A 25,264-nucleotide genomic window follows, 5' to 3' on the forward strand; every position below is an offset into this window, starting at 1 on the left:
TATGGACAAAGCTTGCCTGTAAGCCGAAATCTATGAAACTTTTCCTGATAGTGAACCTTTCATCTGGAATTTTAAGGTCTTTTTATATAGCTCAGCTACATATTAATTATTCCAGCAGGTGGTGACCATTTCTCATTAACAGCATCCTGTCATGCTATCAATGGCCTCTATCCCCTCAGCATGCCATCCCTTGGTTTTAGCGTTATTTGCATAAATATTAATGATATTTTGTATTATGCTGCCAATTCTTTAAGCACCACTAATCCATGACCATTTTCATATTTCATTCACCTAATATTCAGCACGGATATATATATTTCCCTTTGTTTTGAAAGGCTCTCCCTGGTACTGTTTATAGTGGTAATTTTTCCTTTTCTCCAGTATTTTAAGATCTATGAGTTAGTATATTTAAGTCAGCAGGGTGTGCCCCACTAAGGATGTGCAGGTGGGCTTGCTGCTACAAAAATAATAATTTTCTTCTCTTATTTCAGTAGCTTTATACTTTGATATATTGTCCTGGTCCTCTTCAATAAACATACATCACACCAAATGACATTTGACAACCTTTATTAGACTTCCATAACTTTACTGACCAATATTTTAATTTATGAATCACAGCATAAACATCCATATAGCTGTTAACTAGGGAAGCGTGACCTCGCTGACCCTGACTAGTCAATGCATAAACATCCATAAAGCTGTTAACTAGGGAAGCGTGACCTCTCTGACCCTGACCAGTCACAGCAGCATAAACATCCATATAGCTGTTAACTAGGGAAGCGTGACCTCGCTGACCCTGACCAGTCAATGCATAAACATCCATAAAGCTGTTAACTAGGGAAGCATGACCTCGTTGACCCTGACCAGTCACAGCATAAATATCCATAAAGCTGTTAACTTGGGAAGCGTGACCTCGCTGACCCTGACCAGTCACAGCATAAACTTCCATGTAGCTGTTAACTAGGGAAGCGTGACCTCACTGACCCTGACCAATCACAGCATGAACATCCATGTAGCTGTTAACTAGAGAAGCGTGACCTCACTGACCCTGACCAATTACAGCATAAACATCCATATAGCTGTTAACTAGGGAAGCATGACCTCGCTGACCCTGACCAATTACAGCATAAACATCCATGCAGCTGTTAACTAGGGAAGCGTGACCTCGCTGACCCTGACCAATCACAGTATAAACATCCATGTAGCTGTTAACTAGGGAAGCGTGACCTCGCTAACCCTGACCAATTACAGCATAAACATCCATATAGCTGTTAACTAGGGAAGCGTGACCTCCCTGACCCTGACCAGTCACAGCATAAACATCCATGCAGCTGTTAACTAGGGAAGCGTGACCTCGCTGCCCCTGACCAATCACAGTATAAACATCCATGTAGCTGTTAACTAGGGAAGCGTGACCTCCCTGACCAATCACAGCATAAACATCCATGCAGCTGTTAACTAGGGAAGCGTGACCTCGCTGACCCTGACCAGTCACAGCATAAACATCCATTTAGCCATTAACTAGGGAAGCATGACCTCCCTGACCCTGACCAATCACAGTATAAACATCCATGTAGCTGTTAACTAGGGAAGCGTGACCTCCCTGACCCTGACCAATCACAGTATAAACATCTATGTAGCTGTTAACTAGGGAAGCGTGACCTCGCTGTCCCTGACCAATCACAGTATAAACATCCATGTAGCTGTTAACTAGGGAAGCGTGACCTCGCTGACCCGGACCAATCACAGTATAAACCTCCATGTGGCTGTTAACTAGGGAAGCGTGACCTCGCTGACCCTGACCAATCACAGTATAAACATCCATGTAGCTGTTAACTAGGGAAGCGTGACCTCCCTGTCCCTGACCAATCACAGTATAAACATCCATGTAGCTGTTAACTAGGGAAGCGTGACCTCGCTTACCCCGACCAAATAAGCATTATATGAATAACATGAATTATACATCAAACCAAATAAGCAGCATCCTCCCCTCCGCTCACTTACTTTTACTTACAGAATCCAACCGCTCACTTTCATTTCCCAACTCATTGAAATGAACATCCAGCACCAGAGGGGGAACAGAAGAGGGACAAGCCTGCCCCTCTTCTCTGCCCACAAGCCTGACTGGGCTGTTCCCCCTCATTCATACCAAAAATTTCCAACAAAATCTCCCAAAATAAACTGAACTGTACATAAAAAAGGCTGAAGCCAAACAGCATTCAGTGTTCTACATCCTCACTGAACCAAACTGGATTCCTGTCATCAGTATTCCAAACCCCTATCATATAAGTACCGAAAGCAGCCAGTTGCCTAAGCAGGTGAAATTAAAACCAATGATCTCTCTCCAACACCAAATACCCATGCACTTTTAAAAGATTTGTAATTATACCCAGGGCATTACCTGACAAATGCACCACCAGCATTAAAAATCCCAACACCATCCAAAACAAAATGAGTCGAACTGCATGCCATCTTGCCTAACTGCAGTGCCCGTTTACTGCCCAAAGGTATAATAATGACCAAAATGAGAGGTCCTTTTCAAACAGATCAATTTAATAATAATCCAACCACCATATCCACCACTATAAAGCAAAAAATCTGATGGCCAACATAGCATTCGTTGACCAATGCACCACTATCAAAATGAATTCAGTATGTCCATAAAGGAATACCCATAGATTGTAACTCAATGAACCTTGATTTACCAATGCCAACCCTCAAAACAAAACTTATCTTGTCAACAGCCATAGCCTGTCAGTCTTCTCACTATCAAACCTAGCCCCAACCCTTCAAACATATGACCCACTATCCAAAATTTAGTGAAGTGACCTAACCCTAGCACCTATGTGAACATACTAATTAGAACTCAACTAAACTGCCTTACCTTGTACACAAGCCTAAACACAATTTAACCAAATCTTGCAATGCTCTAACTTATACCTTCCTGTCAAAAGCTGCCCCAGAATCCTATACCACATCTAATCATTCCAAACCAACCAGACTCCTCACCTGATAACAGCAGGGGCTCATGCCACTGCCCTATTGTCCAAATGAAAATTATCCATTTTCCCCACAACTTCTCCTATGAAACCATTGACACCAGACAAACTAAAACCAAAATAGAAATATCCCTCCATCCTGTACATCCCTCCTCCAGACATCCTTCCATCCTGCCATCCAACAAGCCCAAACCATTCCCCACTTAATATGCAAAATTCAGAAGCCCAGAGAGTTCCATGACATCCTTAATCCACCCTTGTCCCAAAACTTCATCCCTCGATTTTTTTTTTATTATACCTTCACATCTGGTAAATTCAACAAACCATGGCCTGCATCCACTAGCACCCTCCAAAACAATGCCTTGCTTGGACCTTCAGAGTTCTGCTTAAACAACAGAAACCAGCTCCTCACACATCCCTACACACTTGCATACACTGCAATGCTCTGTCTACCCTTCACCTACTCTTAAAGACCCACCCACTGCTGCCAACTCTAATGGAAAACATTGCTCACTCCCAAAGTAGCACAGGGCACTGAGCAACCCATTTGCATAGCCTTGCTACAGGAAAACTGAAACCCATCTACCATGCCCACAAAATGAGACCCAACCTCACGTTGCTTTGACTGCACCCCATGTGTGGACAACCCCAAACCTTCTTCACCATGCTCTTGATATACCTCATCCTCGCCTATACCCACACTACTTCCAAACTGCACCGAATCTTGAGCACCTAATAAGTAGGATTACCTCCGACCTCATTGTGCACCACTCCAGTATCAGGAACATCCACCCCAGCACAATCCGTCACATTTCAAATCGACTTCTTTCAGGCCACCAATTGATGCCCACTCTGTGCTTCTCCATCTTCAAAAGAAAAGAAAACTGCAAATTCTATGCACACACATAAACCAAAAACTTCTTAATAACATTAGGAGCTGCTAAGGGCCCACTGCTGTATTCCCCATCAAATCTTTCCCTTCCATCAAAGGAACATAATGCAGCAATAAACAGTCTTATGCCACCAGCAGCAATAACTAAATAACTGCATTTAAATGACACTATTAAAACACAGAACACAAAGTGAACTGCCAAATGGAGTATGTTACAACTAATAATATAATATAATAATAATTTAAATGTCAAAATATCTGGGTCACCTCGTGATTTCTATACAAGAACCTGTACAGCACTATATGAGCCAAGTTTACTTCTTTGGATATTTCTGTAAGCAAACACTATAGGAGTATACCTGTGCAATCAGTATTATCCAAATTAAAAGTTTAAACAAAACTGCATATTTATCTGTTAGAAAATGCGACCTTGGCAGCTTCTCCCCTGTGATGCTTTGTCTACAAGCAGCTGTAACAGTACCATGTACTCAGCAATAAAACTTAATACACTTACCAGAGAATAAAATACCTCCATAACATACCCATACCTCTCAAGTACACCCAATCATGAGGAACCTTCCCCATCTGGGGGTCACAAAGTTCATGTTTCTTGAAGCTCCATATTGAAAAAGTCAGCCACACACTCCATGCTAACAATTTAACTGATATCAGTGGTAAACAGAACCAAATCACTTTTCCATAAAAAAAAAAAAAAAAAACTATTCCACAAATAAAACCATCACATTTCAATAATCCCAAGAGCCTCCCAGTAAAGCTGTCAGTGTGCTGTCATTAAATGTTTCACCCTTTACCCACCTGTACTACACCACAAACAGCAGGTTCCTCATCTTGGATATGAAGGAAAGACAATAATCAGGTAAGGAAAAATTAAACCCGTCCATACTTCTGCCAATACAGCAGATTACGTAGCCTGCAATGGCCTCTGTATTAAAGAGGAGGTATTACTAAACATATCCCCTCATAACATTACCAAAGTTGAGTAATAGATAAGAAGCATCCACATAGTAGCATCATTCACTGGCACAGAAAAGCCACCATCTTCACTTTTTTTAAAAAAAAAATGCATTAGCATAAATTATCTGAAGGGTAGGAAGTCTGAAAAACTCAAATGCCTGAGATTTCAAGCTTTAATGATTTGCCAGTAATTTGCCAACTAACCACAATTTTATGAAAAATGGACCAAAATGAGGCCAAACCTGGACATTCTGTGCATTCCCCACATTCTTAGAAGCAAATATCATGCTGCAAATTGCCGACTCCAAAAGAAGATGATGTGTAGCAGATAGCAGTCCACTTCCCTAACCCAGTCATCCAAACTACCCAACTTCACAATCTGGACATTTTATGAAAATACATACAAAGGTATACTACCAGCACTTCTTCCCAAACAACCCCCACCCACCAACCATCAGTTCAGGCACACTTCCCTCACTCTGAGCTACAAGCTCAAGTGTACTTCAATACAAGGAATGTACCAGCATATTTTAGCTATCCTGTGACTTTCCCAGTTGAAGCTGTTAGTAAGCTGTTAATCTATGCCACCTTTTGCTCCACATTATGAGGGCTGGTGTTTCTCATTATGGGGATGGAAAGTTAAAAGCTATGTCTTAAACTCCAATGCCTGTCAGTTATCTTCTGAAATTAACCCTCCAAGATTTCCTAATGAATTGTCTGGAAACCACAATTTTAGGAGACAAAATGGTATGAGGAACAGCTGAATCCATGCCCAAAACCCCAGACACCCTGCAAACTCTCAGGCAGCCGAGCCACACACTACTGTGCATTACTGCAAAATGGACAACCCCTAAATACTGCTATTACAAACCTATAAAGTTGATAGAATACATGTCTTGCCCTCCACTATACCTGTCAAATGCTAGAAACAAAAAATTTGGACAAAGCTATAAGCAAAAGCGGGCCAAAGGCCCAAAGCAAGGACAGTTTTTTTTTATCTACAGCACTGTTAACAAACTTAGAAAGTTAACAGATAACATTGCATTAGCATAAACTTTCTGAAAGGTAGAAAATCTGAAACACAAACTGATCAAATGCTAACCAAGCTTTAAAGATTTGCCAGTATATTGCCAGATAAAATTTTATGAAAAAGGGACCAAAATATTAGGCAAACAGCTGGACATTACGTGCATACCTCTTAACCTCTTAGAGCAAGAAATGGAGAAAAGAGATTTTGCTGATAGGGTTGACTGTGGTCAGAGATATGTATAATAGGCAAGATGGGGCTGGAATTTATTGGAGAAAACTGGCAAAGGAACCAAGGTATTGGGAGCAAATAACTATAAAGGGAAAGGTAATAGAATGGGAAGAGGCCAATCATTTATTTGGACTGCTGGTTAGAGACTGCCTTCCCTATCAAGGATTGGTATCAGAGTATAGACAAAGAGAAAAAAACAGAGAGGTTCTAAATGAAAGACCAGCACTGGCAGAGCTTTTAATAGAATCTAGAACAGAAGCTGCTGTTAAAAAAAGAATAATTAGTAAATGATATAAAATATAAGAATCAATCATAGGAGCTTAGAAAGGAATGGGAAGAGAGACTGGATAAGCAGTTCATAAAGAGACAATGGGGATGTATGTGTATCTCCCAAATATGCAATGAAGTCTAGAAGATTTAGGATCTTTGCTTGGAAGTGTTTACCTAAGTATTTTTGTACCCCAAGTAGACTCCAAAGAATTTTTCCTCAGGTGGATAACAAATGTTGGAGGTGTGACGGGGAAGAAAGAGGTATCTGGGAACACATTTTTTGGGAGTGTAATGAGCTGGCAGACTTTTGGGACTCTCTGTGGGCCGCTCTGTCAGAAATGCTGGGTAAGAAGATTGAACTGACTGGTTAGATGATTTTTTTTAGTTATGCTGCAGAATCGGAATTGGCTAGACATAGTAAAGCCTTGCTGAGTCTAATTATAGTAGCTGCCAAAAAAGCAATTGCTAGAACATGTAAATCAAAGTCTAGATCAACTCTACTAGAAGCAGTGAATATAGCAACAGAGATAAAACAACTGGAATTGGGATCTTTAGAAAAGGGAAGAAGCAAACTGCATAGGAAAAATGGGAATTGTGGGAACAATATATGCAGAGCAGGAATGAGGTTTAAGAGGCAGGATTTGATTGAGCCATATAATGCTTAACTGACAATGACTGGATGGTTTATAAGTGGTGTATAATGTTTACAACTACAGTTATTTCAATGATATCTGTGATGTAAACTGTTTGCAACTAAAGTATCATTTTGTATGTTTTTCATTTATATAAATGTAAGGTTGCCTTTGTCATATATGTAAATTTAATAAAGGTGTTTGGGGGAAAAAAAGCCACAACCCAGCTGACTGCCCATCCAAAGTAGGGATAACCTTCAAGAAGGGCTCCCACAATTCCAAAAAGCGGACAGAACAGGTCTGGTGTCAGCACGAACTTCTTGAATGGCATGAAGTCTGAAACCCTAGTCTGTGCCATCCTCTTCCAACTTCCATCCTAAATGACTTGCTACTAATGTGCCAGGAAACCATGATTTATGAAAATGGACTGAAATATGAGGCAAAACTGGACTTGTATATATATTTGTTTATAATATTGCTCTATCTCTGAATCTAAAGTCCCTTCCATCTGGAAACAATGCTAAACTCTACCTATACACAAAGGAGGTAACTCCTCTAATAGCTCCAACTTTAGACCTATCGCTATCCTCTCCCTTCTCTCTAAAGTACTAGAAAAATTTATTCATAAACAAGTTATGCAGTATCTAATACAGGAAAATCTTCTTACACCCACTCAACATGGCTTTAGACCCAAACATAGCACCACTACATCTCTATTATTCCTTCCTAAATACTGTCTCTATCACCATGGATAACCATAAACTTATTTCTTGCCTATTCCTGGACCTCTCAAAAGCTTTCGACACTGTCACACACTCTCTTCTGCTGCACAAACTGCATAACCTCAACTTCTCCTTTGATACTGTTGCATGGTTCTCCAGCTACTTCACTGATAGATCTCAGTCAGTGAGATGGCACTCTGCACTCTCCCCTCCTGTCCCTGTAAAAATGGGTGTACCTCAAGGGTCTATCCTAGGGCCTTTACTTTTTAATATCTTTACTAATCAGCTCTATGCCTCCTGTCCTCAATCATCTTTAGTGCAATACGTAGATGACTCTACAGTCATCACCACAGTCAACTCTCCCTCTAGGATTTCTTCTCAGCTACTCAGGCATCTTTTAACTTAGTTGAAACATGGCTCTCCAACAACCAGCTCATCCTTAACCCTAAAAAAACAAAGCTGTTACTCTTCCTACCTAGAAATTTCAACAATATTAAGCCCTCCTTTTCCATACACTCCCTTAATAACACTCCCTTTCAGGTAGAATCCAGTACTAAGTGCTTAGGTGTAACCATCGATGATCGGCTTAAATTTGACTTGCATGTTAATAACTGTATCAAAAAGACTCATTCAAAACTAAGGCTCCTTTACCGTAACAAGAAATTCCTTATCTCTGAAGCCAAGATTACTGTCTCTCTCTCTTACCTGCCTTCTACCCAGTCAAATGTACAGTTCTCAAATTCTCACAAATTTTAACTCAGCACTCCTGACCAAACTTGAATCTACCTACAACAAGGTAGCTAGATTTGGTGTCCAACAAACATACAAATCCCATCACTGTCTCTCTCTAAAGCACCTAAACAGATCATCCATTCTATCCTATACCAGCCTTCCTACTGCCCAGCACTATCCCCTCTCATCTCCCATTATTCTCCCTCCAGACCTCTCCAAAGCTCTAACCAAGACCTACTACAAATCTACAAACCCAACTCTAAATTTAGACACAACATGTGCAGCTATCACCCCACTATTGTCTGTAATAGGCTCCCACTAGAAATCAGGACTCTTACACATCCTAAACAATTTAAGACAGCCACCAAAGAGCACTTGAAAAGTCACTGGTCCTGACACTGCACTCTCCCTCCTTAACATCCCCTACTTGTCATACCTTAATCTACTTTCTGCCCTTAACTCACTCTTCTCACTAGCTCTCTCTAATCTTCCTTGACTGCTCTTTCTACTGTCTTCTAAAATCTATTAAGCAAATCACCTCAGAGAAACATTCTATTGTAACTGTCTTGCGTTCATGCAACTACATTATGATAAAACTGGGTTTTTGTAACCACTTACCCCAAAAACTATATTCATCTTAATGACATATTTCTTTTTATACATCTTGTAAATAGTTTTGCTATACTCCTGATTATTGACACTGTATAACATTTTATTGCTACTTAATGCCTTGTAATAATCCTGTAACATTGCTGTTTAATGCTAATTTATAATGAAAATTGTATAATATGTTGGAGCTTTTCTACCCGGGCCTCCGCTGAAAAACGGCTCTTCAGCTCAGTTGGACAAGCCCAGTCAACAAATGTAAAATAAATAAATAAATACATTTGTTATAATGAAAACTGTACAGAGAGGTATGATAATAAGGTAGAAAAGGAGCCATTAATATTCCCACCCCGTGACTTACGAGGTAAAAGTTATAATCAGTATGTTAAAACAAAACCTTGCCATCGCCCTGCCCCATGGCCGTTAACATTGCACAATGCATGCCCAACTGACAACCATCTTCATGGGCAACACACAACCAATGGAAGCACACATTTTCTTCAAGGCAAACTCCACTGCTCACACTGCACCACCACTACCAAGCACTTCCTCAACAGCTAACAAGCTAGAATCGAGCACCTCTTTCCCTGCAAAATCCATGAAACAAGCCATCCTGAATGCCAAAACCAGAGAAATAAATTCACCAGTCAACACCACCGACACCACATAATCACACTAAACCACCAAGCCAACTCTCAATATCACCACTACTGACCCACCCCTAGACAACAAAAACACCACACCACAAGTGACCTCCAAATCATGAAACTACACATCCCCCCACACCAGCCAGCAAAGTTCCTCGCAAGTACCTGCAAGTTACCAAAGATGCTTACATTTTGACAGAGAAGTGTACTGCAAACAACTTCACCCGTGTGCCAACAAATCACAAAAATCCTGTCTGACCAAAGCGTACCAACCATCAACCACCAACACAGTCAGTGTACATACAGAAAAACACATCCAATGTCTCAAGTCAAGACAAACAAGCTTCGACTGTCCATCAAAACAACCTGTTCTACTGTCCATCAAAACTGCCTGTTCTGTTAAGTCACACTAATGTGTCAAAAAGTAATTAAAATCTTTCCCCATAAAGTTCATGGTCTTCACAAGTTATTCCTCATAAGGAAAACACTGCAAACTTTCCTCTTGCTCCATGGCCAATGGAGAGAAATGCAACCCTGTTTAAAAGTATAGCAGTCTAAAACACTGCTTTTAGCCATGCAACCACCACACGTTTTTGCCAATGTTTGCACAAAAATGACTGTCAACTCTTAATCTCTACCACAAACACGCATTCAAACAACCACCATGAGGAGCACACACACACAAATATGTATTATATATGTAAATCCTGAAGGCACCAACTAAACTACTTTCAAGCAACCAAAGCCCTAGACCATAACCTAAGCACTAGGCCCTACCACTTACAATAATTAAACTACCATGAACAGTTGAACTGGCATGGCAATTATATCACATATATAGATATATATATATATATATATATATATATATATATATATATATATATATATATAAAACTCACCATTAACCCAACCATCACACAACTTATATGTAACCCAAAAACGTACCTGTGATCTGCAGTACTTACAGGTCGTCTCGGACATAAGCTTGCTGTAGCAAGTTCATGCCAAAATGTGATTCCTTATGCAGTTACATGTTTATCTTACATCTCTTCACTTCTTCTTATCTTGCAAAGTTTTGTGTGACATATTTTCCCAAACACTGCTTAGAGTTTTTTTTTTTTTTCCTTTTTACATGTCTTTCTGTTTCTTCTTAAACCTCTGATAATTATTCTTTGTTAAACTACAATAAATATCTCTGGACCTTCCTCCATTTCTTTTCTACTACTTTTACTATAATTTTTCTTTCCCATTTCAATAGGCCATTCAAACAGGTTTTATTTGTCATGTAAAATATCAGTATTTATCCGATTATTTGAAAAATGTATCTTTCCAGTTGCTTTAACTTGATTCTGTAGATCACTACAATCCATATTCCTTTCCACTTTTTATACATTATTACTGGAAAGATGGTATAGTATGCCACAGTTTCATTTTGTGTATCTTAAATTACTGAATTTGTTATATCTAATATTGTTATACTAATTTCATATGTTAGCTCACCTAGATTTATAACATTTTTGGGCTAACCTGGCTAAAACACCATACTTTTAGCTCTTAAAAGTTGAATACAGTTAAGAAAAATTAGCGAGCCTTTTTAGCGTGCAACAGTGCATTATTAAATGTTCAGTAACCATCATCAAATATTGTTTCTGAATTATTTCCCATATTTCACAAATTACATCTCTGCTGTAAATACCACTCAAAATAACTTGTGTTAAGCATCCCTCTACACCCCAATGTTATTAGATGGGGATAAGTTTGACCTATGAAGGACCATATCATCTGTACAGAGAATAATAGGAAGGTAGGAAATGTGTGAAGAAAGACTGTTTGTATATTTGGAAAAGCAAGGTAGATAAAATAGAGCCCTGGAGAGCATCTTTAAATAATGAAGCCCTAGTTGAAGAAGATGAGTATATTTTAACAGAAAAAAATGGGATGGAAAAGAAAGTTAAGAACCATAAGGAAGCTTTGATGCTTAAATTATTGAGAAGAAGTTTCTGATACACCATATCAAAAGCTTTACTTAAGGCAATAAATATGGATCATATTCATTGACCTTTATCTATTGCTATTAAAATATCATTTGTTAATGCCCAAATAGCAGTCATAGTGCTTCTTTTGGCCCAAACTCCAGTTTTGCCATGTGACTGGAGAGCTTGTTTTGAGATATAGTTGCAGAGTTGATTATAAGCAAGTTTTCAAGAATCTTATCTAAGAGTATAGAAATGGGTCTAAACTCAGCACAGGGTGTAGGTATTTTTTGGAATGGGTTTTATAATAGCATTTTTCAAAATTTCATTAAAGTATTGTGGCAGAAACAAAGATTATAGATATGCTTAACAGGAGTCAGAATAGGCTTCCTATTGAAATGTCACTACTTGAAAAGCAGAGCGCCAACAAGCCAAAAAAAAGACCAAAAATTTAGAAGAAGAGGGAATCTGGAATACCACATTTCTCCTTAAAATGTCTTTTGGAATGTGAACCCCCTGCAGCCCCCACACTCCCAAACTTATAGATACCAACTCTAAGATCACTATACCTCCGAGAAAAGGGAATATTCTGAGAAGTGGCATCCTGAGCTTATTATATGCAAGTCCGATTGTTTGGCCATTCAGTCTCCATATTTCAGGAATCACTATTGAGGGTCCCAACATTTCAAATGGTTACCATCATAATATGCTCAGCACAAGCTTTCATAGACTATAGTTGTAGATCATCAGAGTAGAGGAACTGTCATTGGGAATGCTGTTAAGAATGATTTGAATAGCAGAAGTAGTAATTGCTTTAATTGCAGGGTATGTTTGTTAGGAGGGGTATGTTTGTTTGGAGGTTATGGTCAAACTTCTTTGAGCTACAATGGAGCCAGTGACCTAAGGATGCCTTTGGAAATCACTACGGTCCTCTGCTCTACCAGCTAAGCTATCAGTGGAAAATAGAATTTTTTTTTAAATAGAAGAGCGGGGTTAGTTGTGGTGTACTGTGGCCAAATATAAAAACAGTATGTAAACCTGATGGTGAAGAGGGAAGATGAGAAAATTCTACTAGAAAATCATCAGGAGAAAGAGGTCCAAAGGAAATTGTATAAGAGGAATTAGAATGTGAGTTGGGCTTTTTTCTTCCTAGCATTTGATTTACGTGATACTGAACATTTTGGATGATTGTAAAGACTAGATTGATTTTGTTATAATTAAGTTGCTTTATGGCTCGTAATAGTCTTTTAGCTAGGTTACATGTGAAGATGATTTTCTTATTTGTTCTATCATTTTTTTTTACCAGGCCTCATCTATTAATTTTAGAAGGGTTTTAAGCTTATTGGTAATAGTTGGTTTAATTTTTGCTGGAGGAAAAGTGGAAGGTAAATAGACTCAAGAAATGTAAATTGCTTTGCCTTTTGAATTAGGAAAATAAAGTACAGCCCAGTCTAACTCATTTGCACATGATAGGCTGACCTGATTTTGTGTAACTGTAAGTGTGATTTATATAAAAATATAGTCCTGCCCCCATTCTGTGGCTTAGTCTATTAAGAATATATTGACAGCTCAGAGAGTATAAGTGGAGATGTGCAGTATCATCCTTAATCCTAGATTCAGTAGAGAGGGGGAATATCATCTTTAATCCTAGATTCAGTAGAGTGGGGGAGTATCATCCTTAATCCTAGATTCAGTAGAGTGGGGGAGTATCATCCTTAATCCTAGATTCAGTAGAGTGGGGGAATATCATCTTTAATCCTAGATTCAGTAGAGTGGGGGAGTATCATCCTTAATCCCAGATTCAGTAGAGTGGGGGAGTATCATCCTTAATCCTAGATTCAGTAGAGTGGAGAAGTATCATCCTTAATCCAAGATTCGGTAGAGTGGGGAAGTATCATCCTTAATCCTATATTCAGTAGAGAGGGGGACATCATCTTTAATCCTAGATTCAGTAGAGTGGGGGAGTATCATCCTTAATCCTAGATTCAGTAGAGTGGGGGAGTATCATCCTTAATCCAAGATTCAGTAGAGAGGGGGAGTATCATCCTTAATCCTAGATTCAGTAGAGAGAGGAATTATCATCCTTAATACTAGATTCAGTAGAGAGGGGGAGCATCATCCTTAATCCTAGATTCAGTAGAGAGAGGGAGTATCATCCTTAATCCTAGATTCAGTAGAGAGGGGGAGCATCATCCTTAATCCTAGATTCAGTAGAGTGGGGGAGTATCATCCTTAATCCTAGATTCAGTACAGTCAGGGAGCATCATCTTTAATCCTAGATTCAGTACAGAGAGGGAGTATCATCCTTAATCCTAGATTCAATTATCCTTAATCCTAGATTCAGTAGAGAGGGGGAGCATCATCCTTAATACTAGATTCAGTACAGTCAGGGAGCATCATCTTTAATCCTAGATTCAGTACAGAGAGGGAGTATCATCCTTAATCCTAGATTTAATCATCCTTAATCCTAGATTCAGTAGAGAGGGGGAGCATCATCATTAATCCTAGATTCAGTAGAGTGGGAGAGTATCATCCTTCATCCTAGACAGGGTAATGACAATGACATCTGGGGAGTGGAATTATAAGATTATCTCAAGTTACTCAGGTTTGTTTTTATCAACATTAACAAGGGAACACTTAAGTATAGTAGTTTTGAGCTACAAGGGTGTGGGGAAGGTAGAAGGGAGCCCATGGTCAAGTACGATGTTTCCTTGTATTAGAAGCAGAAAGATTACATGAGGGTGTATCAAAACTGGCAAACTTTTTCCACTATTTTCATTGGCTGATTTCTGCCTTAACCTTCCACCTGGTACTACAAAAGGTGAAGTGGGTTAGGTGGTGCCACACCCTCTTAAAATGGAATTAAAGGAAGGTACAGTTTTCTCATAGGTTGGAAATGGAATTATATACCCATGCACTTTATCTTAAAAGTTACACAGGTAGGATGGTGATTTTCACCTCAAAACTAATTTGGGGATGATAATATAAATTGGTGCCATCTTAAGGGTAGCACCAGCTGGGGTCCAACACTCATTCATGCTGCATTGCAGTCCCAGCACTGGGTCATGAACCTGAACACCTTATCTGGGGAAAGAACCAGAGTCTTCTGGTCTTTCTTGCATCAAGACCTTGTGTGCAACATGCTGAGATGCTGATGCTGATAAATGAATGTTTCAGACCATAAACATTTGGTTTATTATGTATACCTTGTCTCAAAATGATTACTGCTTTTGATTTCCAGGAAGTTAGATTAAAGATAGGGTTAAGAATTTTTTATTGAGTAGAAGCAGAAAATGGTTAGACTTAAAATGGTCCAAAGGGCAGCTAGCCTAGTACTTACCTATGAACCTGTGATCATATGGACCACCTTTATAGTGTTGTCTTCCATGAATATTTCCAGCCTTCAAGACAATTGGCAGTGTTCATTTCTTTGAGGACATTGTTTTACTAAAAAAACGTAATTATCCCATTTGCAAAAATTGTATTATATGTAAAACCATTTCTTGTTTATTTTATTTTGCATGGTCGCAGATAACAGTAATCTAAACATTACTAAACTGCTTTGAAGTAATCCAGTGCATTTTTTAAATAGAAAATGAAATATTTTATTCCCATACTAACAGAGCTAGATATTATCACACCAGCTGTAGACAAGCTATGACATTCCTAAATGACTGTGGCATCTGTGAAAGTCCCTTGCCAAGAACAAACTATCCATATCACCCCTGGCAGTTTCTCTTCTGAATTTGACTGAGATAGTAATTCAGCCCAACAAAATTAACAATGTACCCTTTAATCTAAAAATTATAGAATTTCAAGGACCACGAAAGTGATAGACTGTGAAAACATGTTTTGTATTATCACGGATCTTGATAAGAAAGAGGAAGCAGTGTGAGATTCAATGAGCTGAAAATAAGAAAGAGAACAGAGTCACGTCTCTTGTAGCATTAAGCACAAGGCTGTTTCTAGCTTACAATATATTTGTGTAAACCCTGCAAAGAAAAATGGAAAATAAGACATAGTTGCATAAACAACTCTGGAGGCAAACACTTACAGCAGACACAGAAAGTGTGAAAATGGTAATGAGGTCTTCAGGGTCTGTTTCTATTTCTGACACTTTGCAAGTAAGGCAGGGTGACATATTCGCCTATTCTCAATAAATATCTGCCCTACAGTACTTCTCAGCTATCATCTTGCATTTCCCTAAGAGTAACAGCATTTTGTATCTTTCTGTTTTGGTTGGCCTGCAGTATTATAAATTATAGATGAAACACACATACTGCTGAGTAAGGCATGTTATGAAACACTAAAAGTTTATAATATCCCTGTGCTCATTTTACAAACAGCATTATCACTGGTAGAAAATGATTTCATGGTTACTTTTTTCAGAATAGCCCAAGCAAATACAGCAACCCTAAATAACAAACAAGATAAGAGAAAGTGATATTATCTATTTTCTAGATTTTCATTATGAAATTGGTGTGGTTGAGCCACACTCCTGTGTAAGTAAAAACACCATATTAGACTTTGTACTTAGAGGTTTGTTCAATATCATAAATTCAGCTAGTATTCATTCCAAGACTTATGCATCCAGTAGCAGGCTCTCCATTTTGGGCTACTTATCAGGCATCACAGCCTTTCCAAAGTATGTATGTAAGCCACTATTATCTACATTACTATTGCATACTTGATTATGTGAAGGCAAGACTTTAAGACTGTAGGTTCTAATCCCATTATAGGTCTAATGTCTTTTGTTGGTACTAAAAATTAATGTAATTGAGAAGAACACACTGCTTAGTAAACACTCTTTAGATCACTTCAGAGAACAAAAATCACATTGTACTTCATACTAGCTCAGTGATTAAGGTTTCTGCATCTCACATCAAGGGTTTAGTCCTGACATCTGGTCATTCTCTTAAGGAGTCTGCATGTTCTTATTCTGTTTGTCTATTTTTCTGGGTATTCCGGTCTTTTCCTCCTACCTCATCAAGCATCCTGCTTGACTGGTTACAAACTAACAGACACACACACACACACACACACACACACACACACACACACACACACACACACACACACACACACACACATATATGTAATATGAGTGTACCAGAAATATGTAAATACCCTCTAAAAAATGAAAAAACAAAAGTCAACAATGAATTCTATATTCTCCGAGACATTCCTCCTGCTAATCATGTATGTCATCTCTGAGGTCACACAATACCAGGGAAAGGGTTTATTCCCCAACTCTGGTAACGTAGTGATCTCACACAAATGTCAACCAGTATGTGTTAATATAATAGCTGTTGGCTATACAGTCAGCATGTTTAAGTGTGCGTATATAAATATTTATATACTGGTGTGTGTGTGTGTGTGTGTGTGTGTGTGTGTGTGTGTGTGTGTGTGTGTGTGTGTGTCTATATGTATCTATATCTATCTATTTATATATATATATATATATATATATATATATATATATATAGTATTTTCCCTCAGACTTTCATCTTGATTATGGTTCAATATTCCACATTTCTTGTGCCCATCTCCACTATGCATGTAACAGGGCAGTTATGCACTTGAGGCTGTGATTGTATGACTTAGAGAGTTTCTCTTTCTGTTTGACTTTTGAATAGAATGTTTCTCAGTAGTAGCTCAATCAAAGTTTCCCTTCTGGGTTCAGCTGGACATGAATTATGAATCACAATGCCTTTCTTATTAAAAGTAAACAAACATCACTGCCATTATCTTGTGTTGTCCTGTAGTTTGCATTAAGCACATCGTTGCTAATAAGCTTGTATTTCTCTTCTTTAACTTTATTAAACATCTTTAACTTCTAGGTTTGCTGACATGGGGTCATGCAGATCTTCTCCAGTGCTGCCATTTCACTTTCCTTATTTGTGTAGTAGCTGAGTAGATACTCTTGTCTGATTCACCTTTTTACAGACATGTCCTTTGACAATTAAGGTAACAACTGACTTAAAGACAAACTAGCACTACAGTGACAAGTATAAAAAAATGCTAAACGCATTCATCATTAAAAGTGAACAAATCAGAGTACAAGTGTGATCCAAACTTTAATCAGTTATTACTTCCAAAGCTATGTTGTAGCTGACATAGTGTGAAAAAAATCGCAATTACATGTTACTAAAAAGGAATGACTGTAGAGCTTGCAATGGCATGTTGGGCTCACAAAGAAGAGTTATGTACCCCAATGACCTAAAATAATTTGAAATGCAGGTGTGGGGTGGGAAAGTATAGTAGGTGAAGGAAACAGGCAGGAGGTAAGATTACCTGAGTTTTCAGGGGGTTTCTATTACATAGATTAATAACTTCATAGGTAAGTACTAGGCTAGCTGCCCTTGTGGGCCATGGTGCTTGAATTAACCTATCCCATTTGGTGTTAGCTTAGCTTACCCATCCCAAGGTCGATAATTATATATTACTCTTAGTGAGAATAACTTAGATCATACCATAGACAATTTGAGGGGACCCATGCATGGAATAAAACATTTAGGAGCTGCCTCTGTCCACTAGTAGGGCAGGGGGGTAGTCCTGTGGCAAATTTTCTATTGCCCATTCATAGATCCAGGTTGTGTTTGTATATGGACAGGAATGAGCTTTGTTTTACGTGGATGGGGAGTCTGTTCCAGAGTAGTGGTTTCATCTGCTAGATATACCTGTCCCGCCAAACCATTCTGCTGATATTGCAGAAGAGATTTAGATTCCTAGACAGAGTATTTCTAATGCCATTTGACTTGCTGATGTACAGTAAGTCCATCATTACTGGGTCAGAGGATGTCTTGTATTGCAGATACAGGTCACCTTTTAGCAGTCTGTATGATATAAAGTATAGTGATTCATAGGTTGATAGGTTCATACTAGGCTATCTACCCTAGGGCATTTATAAGCCTAGCCAGAGTGTGTTTGGCTTTCGCCACCCATTTTAAATTAATTTTGCTATGCCCTTTTTCGAGGTTAGTATACTGTGCCTCTGTCTAACAGTGACACAGAAGTGATACCCGGGGTAAACCTACGATCTCCCATCCACTCATCAAGATTCCTCTTGAAGAGAGTCAATGAGGGACTCTGCCTAACCTGGACTGGGATTTTATTCCAGAGTGAAGGGAGCCTCTGGGTTATGAATCTGTCCCTCCAGCATGTCCTATTTATTTCAGTGCTGAGGTTCAAGTCTTTTGAGCGCGTGACTCGATAGGGCTTTGAGTCTCTCCAATTAAGATATATTGTTTAGACACTGTATCCTTTTTGTTAGGTATCTCTGTGGCATTCCAGTTGTTCCATGTGTCTGGAAAGATACATGCTAAAGGGATTATTATACTAAACATCTGACCTAATGAGGGCTGAGTAAAGGAGTACAATGATTTCTCTAGATTAAACACAGTTCCTTTGTTTATAAGCTATGCAGTTTAGAATGACTTTCCTATGCAGTAGGCACATGTTGGTCAAAAGTTATTTCACTGTCCACATAAGTTCCCAAATCCTAAACAACTGGGTCAAATCTTGGGGACATATTGTCAGTAGAGTAGTTCCCAGAATTGATGACTTCCCAAAGGATATGATAATGCATTTTTTGGTATTTAGTTTCATTCCATTAGTTTGGCACCAGTTATTATTTGGGATAAACCTTCCTGCAGGATGGCCAAGTCATTTCAGGACTCAATACAGTCTTGTCCAGATGTAGTCAGACAGAGCCATTTGATGTTGGCTTTAACTTCAGAAGTAGATGCCAAACAGGAGATGTCCCAGCACTGAATGAACCCTAGGGTACTCCACTGGTGATTGGTCTCTTTTATGGAGGTAGCTTCCCCTATTTTGATCTGCTGTATCCTATATGTGAGCCAGTTTGCAATCCAGTGTGGGTGATGTAAGGGTTTAGTCTCAGTTTATTTAGCTTTTCTACTATGCCTGAGTGGGGGATTGTGTGAAACACTTTGGCCAGGGCCAGGTCGAAGTATGCAGTGTGTACTGTTTCACCTTCACTCATTGCTTTGAGGACCTTTTCAAAAAGACCACCAAGTTAAGAAAGCATGACTTCCGGTGATGAATCTAAACTGAGGCAGGTCCATTATTTGGAGGTTCCCTATGCCCTTATCAATTTGTTCCATGATAAGTTTTTCCATGGCTTTGCATATAAGGCTGGTCAGACTTATGGGTCTGTACTTGGGTCTGTGAAAGGTCCTCCTTTATACAGAATAATAACTGCAGCTGTTCTCCATTTACTTGCTACAAAACCTACAATGATACTGAGGTTGAACAGTGTTGTTGGGGGGGGGGGGGCTAAATCATACTTCATGCTATTTAAGATACATCCAAAGATATTGTCAGCACCCATCAGTGCAGCATTTTTAGCTTTTGCTAGCACTTTTAGGACTTGGCCATGTGATACCTGGAGGCAAGTGGTTTTCAGGTATATTTGCAGGACAGATGGAGGGGAGACAGGGGTAAAGTCTGAGCTGAATTTTTCAGCTAATAGGTTCACTGGATCTTCAGCCTCAGTGTAAGTAACACCGTTCACAATCAGCTCAGCACATTGCTGCATTGTGTTTCTGAGATTACGAATGTAACTAAACAACATAATAAAATGGAAAATATTACTATATTGTGAACTTGACATTATCTGCATATGTAACTGGTAGTACTGGGAATTTGAACACTCCCAGCTGTCAAGAAGGTAATGAAATATAAAAAATGATTAATGATAGTTAAAGAAGCTGTGGAAGAGCAGAGCTTTTCAAATATAGAGTGGCAGCATTATGTCAATCCTTAAAATACAGCAAGTGGCAACAGCTGAAGAGAACATTTCATTATGTGGCAGTTCCCTCCTATGAACAGTTAGATATTTTTCCTTCAATGGCAAGTATTTAGTGGTGGTATTATGCCAGTATTTAAAATACTACAATTAGTAATAGCTTGGGGAGGGGCATTTCATTATACAGCACTTTCCCACTATGAGCAGTTTGGTGCTTTTTCTTCATCATAATTTGCTGAGTAGAATTATTAATATTGGTAATAGCACTCACTGCTACCTAATGTACACTTACATGACAGAAGATGGAGACAGTTAACCTGTATGACTGGCATGCATATGGAGTGCATTTGTCATTGTAGCGCCTCCCAACCCTTTCCCAGAAGCATAGCTAGTTTGGGATGAAGGGGGGGAGGTGCTCCAGGTACAAGGTGTTAGGGATCTATTGTGAAAGCTTGAAAGGCCAGATTTTCACAAGACAACAACATTGAAACCTTGATTTCCTGAACACAAAAGTTTTACCAGGGTAAGTAAACACTTGTCCAGCATGGGGAAATATGCCATTTTCCCCACTGCAGTGCTATCCCAGAGTTGGTGTATATATATATATATATATATATATATATATATATATATTATATATATATATATATATATATATACATATATATATATATATATTATATATATATATATATATATATATATATATATATATATATATAAAATTCAGGGGGTGTGGGAACACCCCCCACATTGGGGGGTATGGGGTCATAGCCCCCACCTAGGTGTGTTTTACATACTGCTATATCTTTCCTTGCAATTCTGATCAAGTGTTTACTTACCCTGGTAAAACCTTCATGTTTGAAAAATCAAGGTTTCAATGTTGTCGTCTTGCAAAAATCACATTTGGTAATCTGGCCTTTCAATCTTTCAAAGTAGATCTGGTGTTGGGGGGGGTGGATTTTTTTTGCTCCTCTTGTAAACATGAGGACATGGCAGGGACCTGGCACTCCCCCTTAGGAGAGTAGGGAGAACTGCCAGATCAGAGAATGGATTTTTTTTTGTTCTCATGCTGCATAAGGGCAAGACACAGGCCTGGTGCTTTTCTGTAGGACAGAAGGACCGGATCAAAGTATGGACCTTTATTAATATTTTCCCCTCATCTTAGTGATGAGGGGCACCACACTGAGAAGCAACACCAGGTACCATATGAGTCTTCCCCTTCCCCCTCACCTTTTCCCCTGTTGTCCTATGCTGTGTTGAATAAGCAGTTATTTCTCTATCATCCCTTGTGAAAAAACATCCCATGGGTCCACAGCCCTCTCTGTGAAGAAGTACTTTCACAGATGGAGGGAGAAGGTGATCTGTACAGTCTAATACCTTTACTCATATCATTCCTGTTGAGGGTGGAGTACCAAAGGTAGGTTCAATGTGGCAACTGCCTTGGTTCCAACTTATAGGAGGTGCTGAGTGCTGTTAAAAAAAGTTTGACAGTTTACACACTACACTACCATTAAGCAATCACAACTGAAATTGTTTGATAGACAGCTTGTAGACTGTCTATCAGTCCTGTTTTTGTTTAAACTACCTTTATAAAAAACAGGACCTATAGGTAGTTAGTTTATAGTTGTCTGTAAAGCAATTGTAACTGTGATTGCTTTAAATTGTAAACTGTCAAACTGTTCTTTAAAAAAGTTTGACAGTTTACTGGCTGTTATTAATTGGTCCCAAAAACTTCTGGGGAGACATCAAATGGGTAGGCTGCCCAGGGGACCAAATTACCTTGCTGCAGCTCTGTCAGGGTAACTTCTTCACATGCCCAAAGATTCAAAAAGACACTTTAGCTGCAATGAACAAACACCTTATTATCAACACATTAGCATGTCTCTGAATTGCCAGTAACTATCATGAGTGCGGACCAGCATTTTCCAGTTGTAATTAATGCTGTTGACCCATACATCCCACTGGTACAGACACCACTATTCACCCTTACCTACACATGCACACACACACACACTTTCACACACGCAAACACCCACACACACCCACACACACACACACACACACACACACACACACACACACACACACACACACACACACACACACACACACACACACACACACACACACACACACACACACACACACACACAAACACACACCACATACATCTCACCTTTCCCTGGGTTATTACAATGTCTCCAATGTCTTTTCTTATGTCTTTGCCTATGCCCTTGAAAATCACGGATCATTACCATCACTGACAGACATTAGATTTGTATTCACTTTACTGTTCATAAACTGCATATTTAATGCTACAGCTATTGCTCCATTAACTTTGAAGTGAGTCCCGGTAATAGTTTAAATAATGTCCCTGATGTTATCTAGTGTTCCTCCCAGCTTTGCATTGAAACATCTCGCACTGTCCCTCTACTGTTGCAAGCGTTAGATCATGCCAGTCATTAGACCTTTTTACTTCTTAGTATGTAAAAACCCCCAAACTATATTAACAGATTAGTATGTAAAAACCCCCAGACTACATTAACAGATTAGTATGTAAAACCCCCAAACTACATTAACAGATTAGTATGTAAAAACCTCCAAACTACATTAACAGATTAGTATGTAAAACCTCCAAACTACATTAACATCTTAGTATGTAAAACCCCCAAACTACATTAACAGATTAGTATGTAAAAACCTCCAAACTACATTAACAGATTAGTATGTAAAACCCCCCAAACTACATTAACAGATTAGTATGTAAAAACCTCCAAACTACATTAACAGATCAGTATGTAAAACCCCCAAACTACATTACAGATTAGTATGTAAAAACCTCCAAACTACATTAACAGATTAGTATGTAAAACCCCCAAACTACATTAACAGATTAGTATGTAAAACCCCCAAACTACATTAACAGATTAGTATGTAAAAACCTCCAAACTACATTAACAGATTAGTATGTAAACCCCCCAAACTACATTAACAGATTAGTATGTAAAAAACCCCCAAACTACATTAACAGGTTAGTATGTAAAACCCCCAAACTACATTAACAGATTAGTATGTAAAAACCTCCAAACTACATTAACAGATTAGTATGTAAAACCCCCAAACTACATTAACAGATCAGTATGTAAAACCCCCAAACTACATTAACAGATTAGTATGTAAAAACCTCCAAACTACATTAACAGATTAGTATGTAAAACCCCCAAACTACATTAACAGATTAGTATGTAAAACCCCCCAAACTACATTAACAGATTAGTATGTAAAACCCCCAAACAACATTAACAGATTAGTATGTAAAAAACCCCAAACTACATTAACAGATTAGTATGTAAAACCCCCCAAACTACATTAACAGATTAGTATGTAAAACCTCCCAAACTACATTAACAGATTAGTATGTAAAAAACCCCAAACTACATTAACAGATTAGTATGTAAAACCCCCAAACTACATTAACAGATTAGTATGTAAAAAAACCCCAAACTACATTAACAGGTTAGTATGTAAAACCCCCAAACTACATTAACAGATTAGTATGTAAAAACCTCCAAACTACATTAACAGATCAGTATGTAAAACCCCCAAACTACATTAACAGATTAGTATGTAAACCCCCCCAAACTACATTAACAGATTAGTATGTAAAAAACCCCAAACTACATTAACAGATCAGTATGTAAAACCCCCAAACTACATTAACAGATTAGTATGTAAAACCCCCAAACTACATTAACAGATTAGTATGTAAAACCCCCAAACTACATTAACATCTTAGTATGTAAAACCCCCAAACTACATTAACAGATTAGTATGTAAAAACCTCCAAACTACATTAACAGATCAGTATGTAAAACCCCCAAACTACATTAACAGATCAGTATGTAAAACCCCCAAACTACATTAACAGATTAGTATGTAAAAACCTCCAAACTACATTAACAGATTAGTATGTAAAACCCCCAAACTACATTAACAGATCAGTATGTAAAACCCCCAAACTACATTAACAGATTAGTATGTAATAACCTCCAAACTACATTAACAGATTAGTATGTAAAACCCCCAAACTACATTAACAGATTAGTATGTAAAACCCCCCAAACTACATTAACAGATTAGTATGTAAAACCCCCAAACAACATTAACAGATTAGTATGTAAAAAACCCCAAACTACATTAACAGATTAGTATGTAAAACCCCCCAAACTACATTAACAGATTAGTATGTAAAAAACCCCAAACTACATTAACAGATTAGTATGTAAAACCCCCAAACTACATTAACAGATTAGTATGTAAAAAAACCCCAAACTACATTAACAGGTTAGTATGTAAAACCCCCAAACTACATTAACAGATTAGTATGTAAAAACCTCCAAACTACATTAACAGATCAGTATGTAAAACCCCCAAACTACATTAACAGATTAGTATGTAAACCCCCCCAAACTACATTAACAGATTAGTATGTAAAAAACCCCAAACTACATTAACAGATCAGTATGTAAAACCCCCAAACTACATTAACAGATTAGTATGTAAAACCCCCAAACTACATTAACAGATTAGTATGTAAAACCCCCAAACTACATTAACATCTTAGTATGTAAAACCCCCAAACTACATTAACAGATTAGTATGTAAAAACCTCCAAACTACATTAACAGATCAGTATGTAAAACCCCCAAACTACATTAACAGATCAGTATGTAAAACCCCCAAACTACATTAACAGATTAGTATGTAAAAACCTCCAAACTA

Source organism: Protopterus annectens, chromosome 12.part0 (genome assembly GCF_019279795.1).
Source record: "Protopterus annectens isolate FY-2018-M chromosome 12.part0, PAN1.0, whole genome shotgun sequence".
NCBI classification, from domain to species: Eukaryota; Metazoa; Chordata; order Ceratodontiformes; family Protopteridae; genus Protopterus; species Protopterus annectens.